Raw genomic sequence first — 17,336 nt, 5'->3', positions numbered from 1 at the left:
GTCGTCATAGACAGGCACGTGGCCTGCACTAATCAGTCGCTATTAGGTCAATATTTGTTCGTTTATGTCCAGATAATATATTACAAGTTACTAAATATTTTCTCTTTGCCTAAACCGCTAAACTATTTCGTACAACAACTCCAAGACTACACAGATGAGGTACAAAATATGCTTTTCAATAAGGGATAATATGAGTTTGACGTGATAATCACTACATAGTATAAAACAAAGTATTTAATATAGATCAATATGACCCTGTACAGCATGTAATTTAAATTAATATTTTCGAAGATATTACTGATGTCAAATGCAAGGACCAAGTGGTTTTTATCGTCTTACACCAAAAATGGCGTGAAAGTTGTATACAAAGACATTCTGTAGTATATTTAGTATCAACATTGCAATTATGTGAAGCCGGGGCGGGTCGCTAGTAATACTATATACAAATACAGTCTTTGAACTTTAATGGGGAAATAGGCAGCAGCGGTATTTTATGTCAATAATTATAATAAAAATGTACTAGTACGGGTTTTTTTTAGGCATTTGGAAGACTTATAAGTCTCGGATACAAAAAACTTTTTATGAATTTCGGCGTCTCTAGACTTCGTCTCAAAGTGTTTGGGTCATCGGTTTTCTCTATAACGAAGTTTATTTAAGAAGCAACATCTAAATTATACATGCTCTGTATAGCATAGGCTTCAAACTAGAACGGATCTATGCCCGTTCTAGTTTTAGTTCAGTTCTTCCGATCCGTCCTGAAACTATTAACAATCCATAATATGAACGAACAATACCTACCGCTCAATATTAATATAACCATTATATACTAATTATATAATATTTGGCAGGAATTATGATCGAGTGGCTGGATCATAAATCGAAACTAAAGCTTGTGAGCTCAAAATGTAAGCAACGGAAAATGTCATGTTTTTTAAATGGCGTAGGTAGGCGAACTGGCGAATGGGTTACCTAATCGTAAGAGATCATAGATAGAGATTGATACTGTAATAAATATTAATCATTAACTACACCGATAGCCAGTATATAACAAAACTAAGTATTGTTGTTTGGTTTAGGTTATAGGTTGAGTGGGTGATACCCAAACGGGCTTGCATAAAGCCTACCACCAAGTATACATAAAAGTCTTTAATGACTTTAACAAAAATTACAAACAGGTTGTCTTTGTATGTAGAGCGTATTTGAAGAGGAAAGCCAAACAGTCCTTATTTACTATTCATCAACATTAGTTATCTTTTGTTTTCTTCATAAAGTTTAATGAAGAAACGAACAAACGGTCTCCGATAGTGAAATTGACAAATATAATAAATGATTAATAATTAAAAATTATGTAAACATTCCGCCGTTTTACCGCCAAACTTCAATAACCGTATCGTTGTGTCCAGTTGGAAGGGAGAGTGCGCCAGTGCAATAAGGTTGGTGACGCATTGGTTATGTAAGAAATGTTTAAATATTCACATGCCGCCGAGGTCTATCGATAGTCACCACTTACCATCAAGTGGCTCATTTGGCCTACCCACGCCATAAAAAATATCATTCGCATCGAGAAATTAGAATTCGTTGATATTTTAAGATACTTAATACGTATACAAAAAAGCGACTACTCCTATCAGTCCTTTCAATAGTAACTATGATTGCATAACGATGTCACGTTGCTACTATTAATGACAGTGACGTATTTAAACTCAAAAATGATGCAAGCGTTTCGGAAGCGTGTTTCGTGAAACTGTTCCCTATTTAGCAATTTTCAAACGGCACGTGTCGTGTTGTGCGCTCAAATGGCACACGACAGACGAGTGTTGTTCTCAGTCGAGTCGTTGCAGCTGAGTGCGAAATAATAGAAGCGTGTCTTAAAGCTTGGAAGCGGTCTGTTTGAATTCATAGACGCTGCAAGAAATAACAGCCACTACTACACATATATACTCCAAGAACATGACATTCACGCTTGTCACCGTAGTAGTCTAAATTTAAATTAGGTATAACTGCAAAATTGCTTCCGCAGTAACATATAATTGGTGGGCCGTGGGTCCTTCGGACGTTCTTACATTACTTATTTAAATTGACTTATGTTAACTGTTATAGGACGCCTGATATAGTCGACCCAGACCCTAAGCGAACTCAGAACCTCGACAACTGCGGTCCTATAATCTAACCACTAGACTTACTAAGAAATTAATTAACGAGGCTCCATAGAATACTAATATCGTTGTTCTTAATTGATATCAGAGTTATTAGGACATGACATTAAAATTACGAAGTGGAAGACTTTGAAATGACACAGTTATTTGTTTTTCGTTGTTTTTTTTATCAAATGTTCGTATTTGTTAGTTGTATTTGTCCTGTCCTTCGGTCGAAGCAATAACAAAATTATTTGTAAGAATTGGTCACACCTGCACTATCAGAGCCTTCGAAGTTTTTATAATGTACTTTTCTCATTTGATAGTTTAGACGTTGTCTTTACAAATGGCCTGCCGTTTGCCGACTTTGTACCATTTCACGCAGGTGTGTATGGAGCCTTAATTAAGTAACTCCATTACATTTCGATCGCTCTTGTTTGACAATTAAGCGTTCATAGCGCTATAAATGTGCTATAAACACGCTGCTCTCATTTTCGTGAAACTATAAAAACTATATTGCCTGTCTATGGAACTGCGGCACGGCCTGTTTTAAGTTCGTATGCTTCACGCCTTATTCGTTTCGTTCATTAGTGGACTTTACGGTTACTTAATGACACGATACACTAATTAACTTGCTATCTAATATTTAAAATCCAAGTGGCTAGAACTCTTTGGGTATCTTAACTGAAGATTACTGCGTCAAATCCGAGTAAGCGCCATTGCTTCATGATTTATTTTCATAGTTCAAGGGCTATCGTTAATAGTTTGAATTAATATTTAAAAATAGCACACTGGAAAGCTGAAAGCTGCTTGTACAAACCATAAAACTGGAATATGCAAAGAAAGAATTGTTGCAATTCACGATAACGATCAATCATTTTAATGCAAGCCCAAAACTATTTGGCAAAGGAATGACGCCTCGACACACATTTTAAAGTAAATATCGCATGGAGTGCATCCAACGGAACCAATAAATACTGATTTATTGATACCCATTTACAATGAGTACTTCATTCTATTTAGTAAATAGGGTATTAAGACTGGAATTATATATGATAGAGAAACAGCTACGGAATTAATAAAGTAATAAGACGCAAACGTTTGAAAGACAATCAAATTTCGTGATAGACTAACTGTAGTGAGATTTGTCAGCAAGTGATACCAATAATTAAGATTCAATCGGATAAACAAGATACATTTTTATTTTCAATCAAACCATTCGTTTATTACTAAATCCTTGTAATTATTTTTTCCTTAACTGACTGAAGTTATTACTTGTAGGCGATTTGGAAGGGAGTAAGAAATGATTTTGCTATTATTGTAAGGGGAACCTTGCAATATTTAACATTATTTATAAGTTCAAAATATAATTTAATTAAAAACACAAGCCAAGTAAATAGAAAACGCTGACGCATTTATGTGATTAAATCCATAGACGGTAGAGCTCGTTATAAAAATTAATATATGAACCATTCACGGTTGCACCAAAATAGCCAATTCTTGTTTGAAAGTCTAAAATATCGATCATTAATTCTTGTATTATGCAATAAGCTTTTTTTATATGTCTTTGATATAATATTTAATCTGATTAAAAGATTTAAAAAAAAAATGTTCAGAGTTCTATAGTATTTTCACTTAATATAGTTTTGTGAAATGACCATTCAAAGGTGCTTGTAAAAGCCTACTTGAATAATGTATATTTTGATTTTAATTGATTATAGAAACGAAAGCCTCGACTCGAGAAGGACTCGAGGAGGAGTATGGATTTTCCGTAGATCAAACAACAACATCAAAATGATGTATGGTAATAATACAATAAAATAACTGAAATTTTGTCTTAGATTTTCGCGATTATTACACATTGAAATAAAACTAGTTTTTTAACGGATTTAATCGCGTATATTAATTATTTTATTTTAACATCCCGACGTTTCGAGCACTTTGCAGTGTTCGTGGTCACGGGCAAAGTGTTAGTTTTATTTTAACTGAAATTTACTTATCTATCCGTATCGATATGAATTTCAGTTGGTTGACTAACGTATCGCAACGGATGCCGCGAGTCCGCGTTCTTGCTACGAACGATAAATGACGATTTTGCTCAAGTTTCCAGCCTAAAGCAATTCCTCGGCTCGAAAATGACATCAATTATATTAAGACTAGTATTATATGTTGGTAAGTTCTGGAGATAATATATTTGAGTTAACTTCATGTTCATATATAAATGTAAATAAAATACAGAACATCTTGATTAAATAAAAAAATACATATCCTCTATACAAATAAAGACCCATTATTGTTTATTACAAGTACTTTATAGTTATCTATTGTATATATGTACATACATACATATAGTTGGATCGTTCACATGAGTGCTCAGTGTAATTACCATTACGCTGATTATGTTATTCAATAAGTGGCACTAATAGTCAGTCTGGTTAACCGGAATGGCTCCTTTGAGATATTAAATTATTAAAGCATGGAATACACTTATTATTTTAATAATAATCACGTCTCGCTTACGTATTCTGTCCACGACCTTGGCTGTGTTTACATAAAGCTATTTTTCAAGCTTACAAGCTTCACGTTTTATACGCAGATTCTTAACTGTGACTACGATATACTTTTATATTATATATACTCTCACTATGCTCACTAAAAAAAATATAAATATTTTTGTCACGTGGGTCAAGTGTCGAGTGGTCACAAAATATCCTTCATCAGAGGTCATTGACCTGTAATTATATCATAGCAATAGTTAGCTAGTTACCCTTATGTATACTAATGCTCTACACCTGAAGGCGGCTACGGCTTTAACAACAAGATCTACTAGATCCTTTATTTACATAGGGTCTAGTCTGCTTACCATCACACTTCGACCCATGTAGCAGTAAGTTCAATGCGGATAAAATCTCATGTGGAAATACCAGTGGAAAGAAAGAAAGGCTGTAGCACCAAAATTGTTCTTTTGGAAAATGAGGCTTAAAGTTTTTACGTTTAATCTCATTTCCCTAAAGTAGCATTTTTTACGGACCATATATAATTGGGATTGGCGCAGTGCATTAGTAGCATCGTAAAAAAGTTTTTGTGAATTCAGCATTTACGTTTTATATTTAATTCGATTGTATATTAAAAACTGATCAGGTAGAAATATACGATTTAGTTAAATGAGTAACTACTAAATTTCTTCCAATTTTTTCCATTAGAATCTATATGCATACCCGGCGGTTGCTTTAAATTTCTTCTACCTTGTAAGATGATTATTTTCAATTGCTAGTTTGAAGCTTTATTTGTTTATTAAACTAGCTGTGCCCGCGACTTAACATCAGCTATCTGCCAGTGGAAGCCCCGTCAAAATCGGTCCAGCTGTTCCAAAGATTGGCCGGAACAACAAACAGAAAAACAGGCAGATAAAAAATTAAAAAAATATATATTTTGGTATATGTACCGTGTATACATACATATGTATTTAGTTGAAAGCGGTTATTTAAATATTACAAACAGACACTCCAACTTTATTATATGTATAGATTATAATTTGGAATTTATTAATAATATTCAAATAGACAGATAGCTATCATGGTATGGTCTTGTTATGCGGAGGAATGAGGAACATATTGTGAGGAAGGTCGTGAGCATGAACGTGGATGGATATAGAGGAAGGGGACGACCAATGAAAATATGGATGGATTGTTTGAAAGATGATATGGCTGGAAAGAATGTTACTTGTCAGATAGAGAAGTATGGAAGAAGACATGCTGATGATGAGGACGATGATTCAAATAGACAGATGCTTAACAATATTATTATTATTATATTGATATAAAATTCAAAGAAACGCGTAGAATATGAAAATGCTCAATTTCATAATCTTTAAAAATTTCGACAGTCTCGTATTGGAATTATTATTAGAGGTCGTCTACGTAATACAAAATGCATTTTAGTAATGCTTAGTAATAATATAACGCAAACGTTTACCAAAGGAAATGCTGACGCGAAATATCAAACGTCAACTCGGAAAGCATCGAGAGGTTCGAGAGTCGAGCCTTTCTCGTGTCACATACATACATACATACTTGTGTATGCGTTTATTTTTAGCGCTCTATTCCACGCTCTCTTACAACTCGATAGCGAAAAATGCTGGCGTTTGTTCTTATTTGCTTAACAATATATACAATAAAAATATCCTGACTATGCGTAGCTTAAAATATGATATATAAAAGTATATTTTACAATAAATATATTTTATTTATTACGAAATGTTATTTTATTTAATTTTTCATTATCATCAGTTATTCTATCACATGCGTTAAATATTTTTAGATAGTAGTTAGTCACTAAGTCAATACACTAAGATTTGTCTGAGTTTGCAATTATTATGGCTCAGCACAGCAATACAAATTTTAGCTGTTTGATATAACTAACGGTCTAATACAACAAATCTAAAAAAATAGCAGTAATTAATTTAAAATAGCACCCCAGAAGCATAATGCATATAAGATTTAAAACATAAATTATCCAAGACGAACATTATTATGCATTAATCAAGGACACGCATTTCGATATCATATCAAATCGTTGCCAAGAAAACACTATTATCAAAGGCAAGATTACATTATTAGCGGAATACGACGCCCTGCGGCAACAAGAGGGCAAATGAAGGAGAATATTGTATAGGAAACACAATTAGAACGTTATTGTCCCGCAGTAATTGTGGCTCTCGCGAACAAATACCCCCGTTGTCATATGCAGCGATATTGCCGTCGATGCAGGCGATTATAAGCCCTCAGCGCATACAGATAGGAGTGATTATAAAAATAAATGATAGATGGAGGCGTACTAACAACACTTATGGAACGTTAATGTCGTTAATGCAATACTATGACATTAGTTTATGACGACTGTGTTATGTTTGTTAAGTGCACGTTATATGGGTTAAATGCATCGATATGAATTGCTGTAAAAACGTACAACTAGACATTGCTATTATAGTTGCTTGTGAACAAGTTAAGCTGCCTCTCCTTTAAGGAATGGTTTGGAACTTATCACAACAGGTTATTGTATGCACATGTGGCAGGATTTCATCCGATCCATGCTCTCATGATGTTTTCCTTCAACGCCTCAAAGTAATCCGCGCCATTGAATATGTATCTGCATTTGCATGTACCCCACTATCTTCTTTGAAACCACTTCATGGATTTTGATGGAGGTGTGTAAGCAAAAATTGTATATATTTTGTACAAAGTGCAGTTCTAAAACGAAAGACACATAACGATATTCTCGACTAATATTGCTTGTCATTGAACGCGCATAGTTTATAAACTTATAGACAGGCGGATTTAGAAAAATGTTTTTGCGTTACTTATTCCATTTATTGAGGGAGGTTTTAGGTTGTAGAAGTTCAGCCAAAGACCCTGGCCAGTGAACAAGTAACGTTAAAAGGGAAGAGTTAGTATGATCTCGACTAATGAAAACAAATGAGATCGCATTGACCATTCGGATGTTTTAAGTGGACGTCTTATATAATACGATCTCACGATACTATTAATAGAATTAATCATAAGATTTTTATATCGTAACTTAACGATTGGCGACGTCTCACTACACTCATAAGATTTCATTTATTTCTGTATTTTCCTCGTAATATAAACCTGGAAGATGTTTATGATATAAAAATAATTGACTGTTCTTATTTCCCTTCGGTCTAGTTAACTTATACCGCTGCAGATCCGGAGGTATAATTTTCAGATCGTGCCAATAAAAGTTTCATTTTTCTTGCTATTCTCATTATTTAAGAAGTTGGAAGATGCAATTTCATGCTTTTGGTACTACGTCGGATGTCTTTCCGGCCGTATTGCATTACCGTGCTATCGGACTTTGACAAAAACGGAGTAGAATGTGAACTTATATTTCGGTACACTTTATGCGTGATAACATCTACTAGTCCATCCGATCCATCCGATCACTCTCCCTATGAAACGAGGCATAAACCATGCTATTATAATTATTTATGATGTAAACATATAGACCCCATCAGTTATCCTGTTTCTGGTAAATTTATTACTTCCCAAAACCGCCAAGAGGCTCCCTACGATAAATAACGAGTATTTTCAGCACAAGATTGTGAATAATTATATCAGTTGTAATAATTTGCCTAATTGACCGTATACGGTCAGTAATTACACTAATCGGCCATGTTAGTGAAGTTTTGTCGCTGGTGATAAGGTACATGTGTATTTAATTAGAGGCCTAATGTAGGCGGGTTTATCGTCCGCGTTCGATAAGCGGCAACATGTCCTTGCATCGCTGTCGCTACAGAACCAGTTTTATGTAAAAACACCAACAAACATATTTTTGGAAATTGCGTAAATGGACTTAATTCGGAAGTAAATTTATAATAAATCTATCTTTGATAGAAAGTCTGTGATACCCATTTAATTACGTGAGATGTATTTTATTATTGGCGCGCCTTGGGAGTATGCCTTGAGGGTATGGGACTAACTCATATGCTTTCATATGCCCTCTCTATCTCTCTCTTTCTCTCTCATGCCTTCATACGCCCGCTCTGACGCCGATTTCTACTCCCATGTGTGAGTGTAGGGTATATTACAGCTTCGGGCTATAATACAATATGAATAAAAAATATATATTTATTTCATTGACGAAAATCTATGGTTTATAATTTGGATGGTTCCCATTTTTGTTTTTACGCACACGAGTATATATGTAGATTGTTGTGTACTTGTAAGTGGTCGCCTTCACCCAAAGACAATGGCACTGAAAAATGTAAATATGACATCCCACGCCATATATATAGGTTATATGTATGTGTGTTATAAGTGCTTGGTAACTTCAAAGTCGGCGCAAAGCCCAACTGGTAACTTTTTGAATCCTAACTAGATTTATAAATAATACACTTGTTGTAGCCCTTTTACGTCCTCAATTTTACACTGCTATCAGAGCGTCTAAATAATAATCATCTTTATAAAGACAAGAATATTTTTATAAGATTCTAGAGAATAACCTTTTATACCAAGTGAATGTGCCTTTATCAAGAACTCGCTTACCAGCGTCCTTACTCGCGTGCAGGAGACAGTTTAGTCTATTTACGTAACACCTATTACTACAAACAGCACGGTTATCTCATACTTTAATGATAATATAAAATGTTAATTTCTGTCATTTGTGTGAGTAATCAAGTCACACGTTTCGCGTGCAATACAGAAGTTACTACACTCATTCGCGTGACTACTCGCGTACAGAATTGATTTACAACTTGCGGGGTATTCAGTATTATTGTTCTTCTAAGAAAGTCCCCATTGTTCTGCGATGAAAGGCGCCCAACGAACGACGAGTTGTATACATCCAAACTTTACCTTTAAACAATATTTAATGTATTATATGAAAATAAACACTTCGTTCCATTTTATTATTTACTGTTATATGCGTATATTTTATTTTTAAAAACACGATAATAAAGTATGTAAATATTTATTACGTAGGATGTTCATGCCCCACTGCTGGGCAAAGGCCGTCTTCTCATCTTGCGATCTTAAGATGATATGCCGTACTGCACATGTACGTAGATACCCACTTGTTAAAATATCATTCATCTTGTGCAGGTTCGTATCGGATGTTTTTGTAGGATTTGAATTATAAATACAAAATAAGCGTCTCAAATTCATTACCTGCATGGATTCGACCCACAAACTTCAATGAAGACTGACGTCTTCTAACCACTGGGCCACCTCAGCTGAGAAAGTTTGTAAAAAAGCAAATTTATTGATTACTTCTACATACCCATTTATTATTTACACCTGTCAAATGTGGCATTAAACTTTGCCTCCTACAATGGTATAATTTAATTAAATGTTTTACTTATGTTACATAGGTTCTTTGCGTGGATTTTTTATTGACTTGAATAGCACGATACAAAAAAAGGTGATAGTCGAACCCAACCTTTAGTCTGCAGTCTGGTGGCATATGGAAGCTATTCGATGTTAATTAAATTAAGTACCGTCGCGACACGTTGCGATTATAATTTCTGTTTCACGACCGAATGAAAGATAATTTTATTAAGATAACGTAAAACCGCACTCGAATAGGTTTGAAACAAACTTTTTACGACCTCGCTATAGTCCTTTTAGATAAATATGTCAGTAAGAAAGCTATGAATTCCCAAAACTTTGAGATTCATTTTTGTTGAAAAGAATTTTACAAGCCAAATCTATAATGACTATATAAAGCGGTCCGCTGTAAATTAGCGAAACACTGCTTCTCAAATATCTTACAACAGAACGAAAAACTAATTGAAAATTCAATATAGAAGCGTTAAACTTGCTTATTTTTATATGAGCCTTAAATGATCGACCTAACTTGATACTAATTTGAGACATATGACATCTAAGTAATCACGTTAGGCTGTTTTGTTCTGATATCGACAATAAGAAGTTAATGCACAAATTAACACACGAACAAGTTTATAAATCTATATAAGTAAGCAAATAAGCATAAAGCGAATGTCGGTACACAGCTTACATTAAAAGGCATTGATATGCAGCGCAAAAGCGCTTTGGTGCAGCACGTGCTAATAATTATCACGCTGTAATTTGTCTGCAAATACTGTCTTTAATTTATCCGAAAAACTTTTATGTGTTTCTGTTTAAATTTAAATAGGTATTTAAATAGGCGATGGTGATTTATGAGATTCAAAACCTAAGTCACGAGGAAACTTTTTCAACATATTGGATAACTAAAAAATGTCTTCGTAACGATATATACGTCTTTCCGAGAAAAGTCTGACTAAACGTCGTGGCACGCTTCTGGTGTACAGTGTTATTCAACGAGAGTTCAACTTTAGTAATTGAACAATAGCATTCTTTAAATATCAGCTGTTAGCTGTTACTTTGTCTATGAATAAGTTAGTTTAAATGTTTGACACCTACTCAAAGATACTATTTTAATTTTTTTTTTTTCATATTTAGCAGCTTTAGCGATTTTGTCTACAAAAATAAAGAAATATATTAATTGTCTTCAAGGCGCTAACACTATTTTTTTTCTTCTTCTCTAATTCTTCCCGAATTCCAAAATTGATTATAAAATTATTATCACTGGTTATTTTTTTTAGATTATCAATGTGGGCTACATTCTCCTGGTCCTCGTAGACTCTTGCGCTATATTTAAAATATCTATATTGTTGTTATCGCTCGTGGGGGTCCCGAATTCTATCTTCGTTGTGATTATCCTTCTCGCTGTAATTACACCGGCTCACTCATCATTCAAACCGGAATAAAGCAATAAAGATACCTGTTTTACAGAAGAATTGCTGATAAGTACATGTTTGTTATTCAAACATCGGAGCGGTTACTTTAATTCCTCTTGACAAAAATTAGCGAGATATTTGGAAAAATATTTATAATTTAGATCATATTTTCACATGATACGATCAAAAATTGGCTTTGGTCTTTGTTACCGAAGTTCGTTATATCGTTATGTTTTTAATAAGAGGGATTATTTAGAATTTCCAACTCGCGTATTTCTATCCACTTAAAACAAATATAAGACGCCTGACATTTCGTTTCTTTATTCAATTTGCGTTTGTTTGATCGCCTTATATCTAAATATTTGATATTATTTGTGAAAGGATGTGAGCAATTGTTTGTGATCGACGAAATTGAGTTGTTGCTTTTTCCAATACTCTCATAATACTCTTATTTATTTGGGAAATAAATAATCATCTAATACATAGTATTGACATAACATCAGATAAGTTTCCTCAAATAACTAATATATTTAACATACTGAAATTAAAAATATAATTTATATTTATTTATTTCTTACAAACCTCATTTGAATGAAAACATAAACGCATGGAATACGAATAAAACAAACATCATCTTTTCCTTATAAGATATTGACCAATAAGGCGTCGGACGAAGAAGTTGTTTCATCACAGATGTCGACTGCGATTTAAGTTCCTTTGGGGTTTGCAATTGAACAAATTCTCCTCGTCTCTTTTAACACTGGGTCACAATAAAACGAAATCCGAAATCTGACAAATCCAGACGAACACTTCAGTGTAGACTTAAAAAAATCCAGAAAATAATCGTTGTTCTATATAATACCTCATTACTCGATGAATCACATAATAGCGCTATTTAACTTACTACTAACGGCATCTATTATCACGTGAAATACTTTTAAAATGTAACAATATATTTTTTACTAATTATACTGAAAGCGCTTTAACAACAATTGACATTGATAGGAATCGTTATGTAGACAGAATAACTGTAATTAGGGTTTTATACCAAGGACCCTTGTTAAGCAGACGGATTTAGAGCTTTACCCAAACCTCACTCTACTTCGGGATCCGTCAGAATTCCTGCTGAAGCATGCTGATGCACTATTTTCTCCGTTTGTATTACTTTTAGAATAAACTGATCTTGACAAATTATTCTTTCCAGCGCTTTCATTAGTCTAAGCTTACTTTGATGAAATACTTTCAACACAAACATTTATTATGCTCCGTAATCTAATTACCTACTATAATCACTCAATCTCAAATTATGGATTATAATCAGATCAGTCGAGATGGCCCAGTGGTTAGAACGCGTGCATCTTAACCGATGATTTCGGGTTCAAACCCAGGCAGGCACCACTGAAATTTTATGTGCTTAATTTGTGTTTATAATTAATCTCGTGCTCGGCGGTGAAGGAAAACATCGTGAGGAAACCTGCATGTGTCTAATTTCAACGAAATTCTGCCACATGTGTATTCCGCCAACCCGCATTGGAGCAGCGTGGTGGAATATGCTCCAAACCTTCTCCTCAAAGGAGAGGAGGCCTTTATTCCAGCAGTGGGACATTTACGGGCTGCTAATTCTAATGCTAATGCAATCAGATCAGACACGTACAAGCAGTTTTAAATCATAACTTTACATAGATAATTAAAGTCATTACAGGTTCGGCTTATAGAAATAGAGAATACGTAACATACTTTAATCATACATTTTAATTAATTTAATTAATATATCCTGCGTGAAAATTATACAATACCTTCTCAACGGTTTTTTTCGTCTTTAGTATAATCTTTCACAGAATAACATGATTTCGATTTCTAGAATTTACAAAACGTATGTCAGTGTTCCGTGGTGCTGGGCGAAGGTATCTTCTCCTTTTGTAAAGGTTCGGAACTTATTTAAGTAATGCTCCAATTTGGATTTCAAGTCCTACATGATATTTCCATTCATTATCAACTACAAATATTCTATTATAAATTGAAACCAAGTATATGAAATGTGCCTCGGATTGTACCGGTTGGTCGGTGAAGGTTTACGTGTTCCTACCACAGCGCCGTGTAATTAAGACAGAAAATGTTATTACACAAGAAAAGTTATTTATAAGAACCCACTTATTTGAATGAGAATAAATAATAGATAAATAGCGCAGCGAGTCAAGTCGTCCGTCAAAATGATGAAGCACCTGAGACGTCGACGGGGACACGTCGTCAATCAACGTTTTTTTTTAAACACCTATATTTAGAAATACTCCACAGCTTCAGGGCGTATTGAGATCTTAAACATTTATCTTTATCTATATTCATATATGAGAAGTTTTTTTTTTCATGTGTTTTTACTTTTTTTGAAAATCCTTCCATAAGAAATGTGAGACTTTTCTCTCTGACTGAAATTTGTGACAATAATTTCGTGAAAAGGATGGAATCAATAATTGGCTAGACGGACCTGTGGCTTGAACTTACATCCTAGGATCTACGGCCTATTAGGCTAGTCACTAGAATAAAGTAATATAAGTAACTTAAGCATAAACAGGCAAACTGATATTATATGATCACCTCGGCCGTCAGATATTCGCACTTTAAGAAAAAATGTAATAACTGACACTGTACCCACACTGGAACAGCTATTTAAATAAATTCTAGGTAAGGAGGGCCTTGTCCAGCAGTGTGATGCTAATAGGATTTTCTGCTGTCTGTTTTGTTTAATAACGCTGACCAATTTGCCACTGGAACTGTAATACAGAGTAATCCTGTTTGGCAGTTCAATCTGTATTAAAATTACAAAGAGGTGAAATTCGTTTATGTCATGATCCAATTCCATTTTTTTGTTCACTGGTAGCAAATAGACAATAGTCCAAGTAATTTTTACCCGTGCGAGGCTAGGATTAGGGCGGATCTCTGGTGACTAATAATGATATGTAATTGGTTTACAAATCAAAAATCCTTACAATATTTTCATTTATTTTATGTGTACAAAAATACCACAAAAAAGGATTGACGTCTAAAATGGATAAGTTTTAGTAGATTGTTTATTCGTTTGAGCAATGCTTTGATATTAAAAGAACACTCTTTTATTTATTTTGAAGCAGGTGCAACGACACTTTGCATTTTAAGTCAAATACATTTCGTTCACATTTTCTTTCATATAATTTAGTAATAATCATTTTCGTTGGCCTCGTTAGCAAAAGGAAAACTTGGAAAGGAAGTTTTATAGAATACATAGTAATGTTTATTATACTTAGATAACTGAAACCGAATACTCTGTACGAAAGTTACATGCAAAAACAATTTTTTTGTTAATAATATTTTATTTTATATTAATATTTTTAACAAAGTTAGTTTTTAAAAAAACTTTTTACTTGTGTCGAAGTCGTTTTTTTATGTGAAACACCTATAAGCGCATTTCCCAGGTAGGACCGACTCGGCATGACCCCTCTCATTTGTTTCTACTCCCTTAGAACAGATAGCAAATTATCATATACTTAAATACAAACTTGAATTAAAAAAAAAAAACCTTCAATTCAGGAGGTGAAGAACCTATTGCAGCAGTAAGATATTTCTATGGTTGCTAATGTCCATAAATGAATAAATAACAATATCAAATTATCGCTAAGTTTTATCCTTAGAATTCCCATTCCGAGCCACTTTACGAACTTACTCATAATGGTTTTACATTTTATTCACGTTTTTAGGAAAATTTAAGCATGTTTTTTGAAACCACTCGAATATAGTTTATTTTGATTTAGATTAAAACTTTTACGCTTGCTTTGTACTACTACCATTTCTCATATTTTATGTTATTATGTTATAAGTTCTGTTGTCATTTGACGTTCCTAGAAATAAGGAACCAACAACAAAAACATAACATTATTTCAAATTCAAAACATAAACATTAGTCGTATTCATAATAAGTATTGTAAACTACGAGTAACTAAGTGCTAGAAAGTATTTTTGAGTGAAATGTATTTATGTCTTTTTAATGTACAAGACTGCAAAGAACCTGCATATAATATAACGTGTATTTTCCACTATGGTTATTTTTTATAGATATTTTAAACCCCGTTTCAGTGTCTGTCGCATGTGGGTGCGTCAAACTCAAATTCAAATTTATTTATTCAATATAGAAGCATTACACTTAATGACTGATGATGAATGAAAACAACCTCACCCGAGAAGAACCGGCGAAAGAAACTCAGATTGTCTTTTTTTTGTCTATTTTATTATTTACACAATTGAATATGTATAGAAATAGCGTTCACTCTTATATGAGGAACTACTGTGTGTATTTCCATCGATAGAACTGAATCACGGGTACGTTTAGTTTGAAATGTTTATTTCTCATTAATAGTAATTCGCTTACATGAGTAAAACATAATAAATAGAACATACACTAATTGCGAGTACGTACAAGTTATATTTAAATTTTAATGTATAACATGTGGGTAATATTTAAAAATAATATCAATAGTTTCAAACAAATTAATGAAACAACAAAAAAACACAACTAGTAAAGCAATCTTGGAAGTGGCAAAGACTACCTTATTTTTGTAAATATACCATTTGAATGAGTTTTTGAATTTTGTGATTTTTTTTATTCCTTTATATCTGTTGATAATTGTTATATAACTGTACTCTTTCAAACATTAGATTCCTTTTACCGCAGTTAGTTCTCGGTGCGTATAAGACTAAATTCTTTGCATTCCTTAAAAAGTGTTCATGACTTTATAGTAATAGTTTGATGTTTTATAAATATTTTGCACCAAGTAAATAGCGTTGATATACTATTTGTTAATTAAGTTATATGAATAGTATTGACGACAGATTCCCTGGGCCATAGAATTATGAATAATATCCTCTGAAAATCTATTACTGTCTCTATTCACGCCTACGTCCGTATACGTACCGGCCCAGGTACGTCCCGTGTCAGGGTAGATAATGAATTATAAATTCGCTTACCTAATTTACACCAAACATGAAGAGTTGCTTCGTAATTTTCTAATGGCGATGGTTCAAACTACCTGTAATTAATAAACAAATTTAAATTAAAGAACTATCATAGGGTATGATACCCTATGATAGTTGTAACTTGTAGGTTCAGACAGATCTATTCACTCAGTTATTTTCATCATTATCGGTGTGTATTAGTATAAGTGTCGTTTGTGCGTACAGAATGTCGTGTGCTTGAGATGGCTAATCTAAGTATTAAAAACACAATACGCTTGTTATAAATTAATGTCGGTTTGAGTTGCATGAATACTTATTTGTCATTAACAAAAAGTTACCATATGGTATAAAATATCAGACTGGAGAGCCGGATTAAGAAAATCAATATCATTCTACATATTTTTTGAACCTCTGATGGATTTCAATAAGAAAAAATGTTTCACGAAATCATTATCGAAAGCCGGTCATTTCAGTACAATGTGTGAAATCGTGTAAATATTAAGTATATTATATAGTACATATACATACAGCCGCTAAAGATTTAAAAAGTTTTGAACCTGTGTTACAGTAAGCCTCGGTTATAGAGCTCTTAGATAAATTGAATTTGCATCTTCGATCTGTTTAAACAGTTCTCCAAACACTTAAAAAGTAGCATTGGTATCCAATTAGTGTAAAAAAGCAAGATTTTCCGAGATTCAGTCGATCTTTCAATTTAAAAATAATCATATATTAGTATTGAGATAATACATTTAATTAATAAGATTTTCCTTAGTTATTCGTCAATTCTATTCAATATATTAACATGTCAGGTTTTGAAGTGAAAATTCCTTATAATCGTGGTTTGATTTGAAACTTATTGAAAGGAAGAAGCGTCACGAAAGACGTTAAATTATTAATTTTCGCTTCTACCGTGTGTGGATTGCACTCACACACACACACACTTTGTTTATTATATTTCGTTT

The 17,336-nt window shown here is 33.3% G+C and overlaps 1 protein-coding gene across 1 annotated transcript in view; it reads right to left on the bottom strand.

Moving 5' to 3' along the window:
• Positions 1 to 17,336, bottom strand: part of LOC125064564 (somatostatin receptor type 2-like) — a 109,821-nt gene that overhangs the window by 53,610 nt on the left and 38,875 nt on the right. The window contains exon 2 of the mRNA XM_047671670.1: positions 16,387 to 16,448. The gene's annotated coding sequence lies outside the window, so the exon portion shown is untranslated. The remainder of the gene's footprint in view (positions 1 to 16,386; positions 16,449 to 17,336) is intronic.

Source organism: Vanessa atalanta, chromosome 6 (genome assembly GCF_905147765.1).
Source record: "Vanessa atalanta chromosome 6, ilVanAtal1.2, whole genome shotgun sequence".
Classification (NCBI taxonomy): Eukaryota; Metazoa; Arthropoda; class Insecta; order Lepidoptera; family Nymphalidae; genus Vanessa; species Vanessa atalanta.
The sequence above is the reverse complement of the archived record's forward strand: the minus strand, read 5'-3'. Positions and strand labels throughout refer to the sequence as shown.